The 4,549-nt window shown below is 39.8% G+C and overlaps 1 non-coding gene across 1 annotated transcript; it reads right to left on the reverse strand.

Annotated features, from left to right (window-relative positions):
* Nucleotides 1–2,245: 2,245 nt before the first annotated feature.
* LOC141637027 (small nucleolar RNA R71) lies at nt 2,246–2,352 on the reverse strand. The gene has a single exon (XR_012541591.1). It is a non-coding gene; the product is annotated as a small nucleolar RNA R71 (small nucleolar RNA).
* Between the last annotated feature and the right edge of the window lie 2,197 nt (nt 2,353–4,549).

Consider the following 4,549-nt stretch of genomic DNA (forward strand, 5'->3'; position numbering starts at 1 on the left):
TGGGCAATGATGAGAAAAGATCCTTGCATCCCCGAGTAAATCCTCAAGGATTTTATGAAAGGAAAGGAAGAAAAGATGAAAGGAAGAAGCTGTAAGACAATCCGAGCGGATTGCCCACAATCCACCCGTCCAAGAGGTGCAATCCGAGCGTCTTCCCCAGCTGGACGCCCGTCCAGAAACACCACAATCCGCCCGTCCACCCCTCGAATCCGCTCGTTCAAAACTCCCACAATCCGCCCGTCCCGTGCCCCGGACGCTCGGATTGTGTGTCAGCTATTTCATCTTCTACTTGTTTTATGAAGGATGCGCATATTTTTCTAAGACCGGCGAAAAGGAGACCGGAGTCTCCCTTGAGACCGGCGATTCCTCAAGGACTTAATCGTCATTTAAGCCCTTAGTAAACCCTAATTTATGTAACTAATCCCCACTATAAATACCCCATTAGGCTAATTAGATTATCATGTTCATCTTAGCAATCTCTAGTGTAGTTTATATCAATCAAATCTCTCTTTAATCTTGTAATCAACATTTAATCAAGTTTTAATACAAATTTCATTTCCTTAAGCTCTCTTTGGTTCATCTTCATTTTGGATAATTGAAGATTACTTGGGTTATTATTGGGAGATTGACAACCTTCCAATCAATCATCAAGTACTTCTATTATTCTTTCTTTATTATTGGAATCATTAGTAGGTATAATTCTCTTAATCCCTTTTTAATTATTGTTAATTATCTTCATTCATTCATCATGTTTTACTTTGTTGGTGTCATTGACAACCTTACTAGCATGTTCAACATGATAATGAGTGAGTAGTTTCCTTAGCTAGGGTTAATGGGTAATTAGGGGTAACCAACATGGGGGATGATTCATGCTTAAATTAATAGGTTGTCATAGTTTATTTGCTTGCTTGTTGTGATCTCAACTTATGCACATGTTATGTTTGATGAAATGCGAGCCTATGAATCCTTTCATTTTTTACCCATCACCTATCTTTTCAATGAGACTTGTAAGACATAAACCAACTCGAGTCTCATTAGACCATGCATATAGTTGAGTAGGGAAGATTAAGTCGACTTGTAGGTGTTGTACAATCTAATTGATTCGGCTCCGGGACCCAAACTTTCCTAGGATTGTAAGATATAAACCAACTCGATCTATCACAACAATAACTGCTTGCTTATAATTTGAGAATATGTTTGTATGATCAATTCCCATGAATCCCCTATGACCCCATGACACCCTAGCGCCTTTTATCAATTGTTTACACCCCTTTTAAATCATCTTGCTTGTTTACTTTTATTGCTATTTAGTTTAGTGATCTTCTACTTCAAACCCCAAATTGTGACACCCTTAGACACCACTAGTTGCAATTGAAAATCTCATCTCAATTTCCGTCCCTTCGGATCCGACCTTTACTTGCCTCTTTACTAATTGTAGAGTTGTTTGTGGAGTTATAAATTGTGTTTTGGTCTAGGTGCTCCTAACGACAAGTACCGAAAACTAAACCTCCAAGTGAGTTCGACCAAAAATGGCGCCGTTTCCGGGGACGGTGTTAACTTGATTTATATTTTCTTATATTGTGATTAGTTGTGTCTTTCTTTGCCTTGGGGAAGTAAAACTCCTCAAGGTTTGTTCTAATTATTTTCAAGTTGTTTGATATTTTGCATGTCTAGAAGATCACAAGGTAACTTGTTACCCTTTGATCACGAAATTGAAAGGACTTTGACAACCAATAGAAGACTTGCTAGGAGAACTTTGAGAGGTATTGGTGAGGTTGTAGATATTCAACCAAACCCTATTGAGTTCATCAACCCTTTTGCAAGAGAAGGTGAGGAGAACCCAACACAAAATCCAAAACAAAATCAACCCACAATGCCTAAATTTTCATCACATTCCGTACCAACCGAGGAGAACCTACCCAATGGTACTCCTACACCACAACACTTAACCGGAAATTTCATTGCCAAATCCGCATTTATCCAATAAGTCGAAAGAAGCCAATTTGGGGGGATGCCTAGTGAAGACCCTCACTCTCACATGGAGACTTTTTGCGACTATTGCGATGCGATTTCTTAAACCGGTGTAACTCAAGACCAAATTCGATGGGTCTTATTTCCTTTTTCTCTAATTGGCACCGCAAAACAATGGTTTAAAGGCCTTGATAAAGCTACTCTCGGAATTGATTCTTGGAAGAAATTGGCTCTAGCTTTCTACAAAAAGTTATATCCACCGGAAAAGACTCACATGCTAAGAGCTCAAATTACGGGCTTTAAGCAAAGAGATGAAGAATTTTTGTATGAAGCTTGGGAGCGATTCAAGGGAGTTTGTCGCTCATGTCCTCATCATGGACTTAGCGAGTGGTTCTTGGTACAACAATTTTGGAACGGTCTTTATGAAGACTCAAGAAACATTCTCAACATGGGATCAAATGGAATGTTCACCGAAGTTGATGGCAATCAAACTTGGAACAAGATTGAGGAAATGGCGGTCCATAATTCACAATATAGTAGACCTCGCAAGGCTACTAGAGGAGGAAAGCATGAAGTGGACTCTATTACTCAATTGGGTGATCAAATTAGTGCTCACATTGATACCATCAATTTGAAGTTCGAAAAGGCTATGGCTAGACTTGAAGAAGGCTCAAAATCACCAAAGCAAGATATTAATGCTATGACGGCATCTTAATCAATCCCAAGTGGGATATGTGATAATTGTGGAACTTTGGGACATGACCAAAGTGAATATAGGGGAACAAATGAACAAGTGAATGCTTTTCAAGCATACAAGAGTGGTACCCCTTATTTAAACTATTACAATGAAAACACCAAATTCCACCCAAATCTCTCATACAAAAGCCAAAATGTTCAAAACCCTCAACCAACATACACCTCACCTCCCATGAGAAACCAAAATCAAAGACCCTTTTACAACCAAAACCAAGGTTACCAAAATCAAACTCCATACAATCAACAAAATGACCAAGGTTTTGATGTTCAAAAAGCGGTCCTCCAAATGCAAAAGAATCAACAAGAGTTTTTCACTCAAATGCAAAAGGATACTCAATCAAAGGAAATCACCATCAACAACATCCTAGCCCACACCAAAATGTTGGAAACCCAATTAACTCAACTAGCATCTTCAAGCTCACAAAGACAAAAGGGCCAATTACCACCCCAAAGTAATCCCCCAAGACATGAAACGGTTAATGCCATTCACTTGAGAAGTGGTACGAGGTATGAAGCACCGGAGAAGCAAGTTGAGGATAAAGTTGTGGAAGCTAGTGACAAAGAAGAAGTTGTGCAAAACTCCAAGGATGGAGAACCATCAAAAGAAGAAGTTTCAAAGAAAAATGAAGACAAGGCCAAGGAGAAGGAGCCCATTGTGATTAGACTTCCTTTTCCGAGTTGTCAAGCCAAACCCAAATTTGATGACCAACTTGGAAAATTTATGGATATTGTGAAGAATTTGGAAGTCTCGATTCCTTTCACGGAATTAATCAATCATGTGCCGGCCTATGCAAAGTACATGAAAGACATCCTTACGAAGAAGAAGTCGATCCGGAAGCTTGAGACTATCGCCTTCACTAAGGTGAGTAGTGCAATACTTCAAGGGAGTTCACCTCCAAAACTTAAAGATCCGGAAAGCTTCTCAATACCGTGTACCATTGGCGACACCACGATCAACAAAGCCTTATGTGATCTAGGGGCTAGTGTGAGTGTTATGTTGTACTCAGTGAGTAAAAGGTTAGGGATGGGAGAGCTTAAATGCACCAATATCACACTCCAAATGGGCGATAGATCGACGAAGACACCATTAGGGATATGGGAAGATGTTCCCGTAAGAGTTGGGAAATTTTTCATCCCGGTGGACTTTGTCATTGTTGACATGGAAGAAGACTCAAACATTCCAATCATTCTAGGTAGACCTTTCTTGCACACCGCGGGTGCGGTGATAGATGTGAAGCATGGAGAGCTCACTCTAGAAGTGGGAGATGAAAGAATAACTTTCAATCTTGACAAGACCATGAGAGCTCCCCGTTTGCATGAACCATGTTTTATGGTTGATCATTATAGCCGGAAGGATGATAGGAAGAAGTCGGAATTCCAATGGAAGAAGAAAGTCGATGATGCTCCATTCAAAGAGCAAGGAAATTGTAACAAAGAGAGCTTGAAAAGCTCACCAAAGTCAAGCAATGGAGAAGATGGCCTCATTGGTTAAGACAAGAAAGTGGGAGAGTTGTCTCTATCAACTCAAGAGATCTTTAGTGACCAAGTAGATGAAGTTTGTGGTCTTTGGGACGATGAGTTTGAAGGGATTTTCAATCCCTACATTGGTAATGCTATCGTTCAAGACCAAGATGAAGGACAACAAGTGCAATGATCTATTGAAGATCTTTATTATGACAATGAACAAGCTTTTGACTACTTCTTCAAGGTGTTGAGTAACATCAACAACACCTTGGACATGACCCCATGATATCTCACTAAGGATGAGAGTTTGGTGGAATCCTCTCTAAACCACCATTTGTAAATATTTCTAACTCCCTAA

Source organism: Silene latifolia, chromosome Y (genome assembly GCF_048544455.1).
Source record: "Silene latifolia isolate original U9 population chromosome Y, ASM4854445v1, whole genome shotgun sequence".
Taxonomy (NCBI): Eukaryota; Viridiplantae; Streptophyta; class Magnoliopsida; order Caryophyllales; family Caryophyllaceae; genus Silene; species Silene latifolia.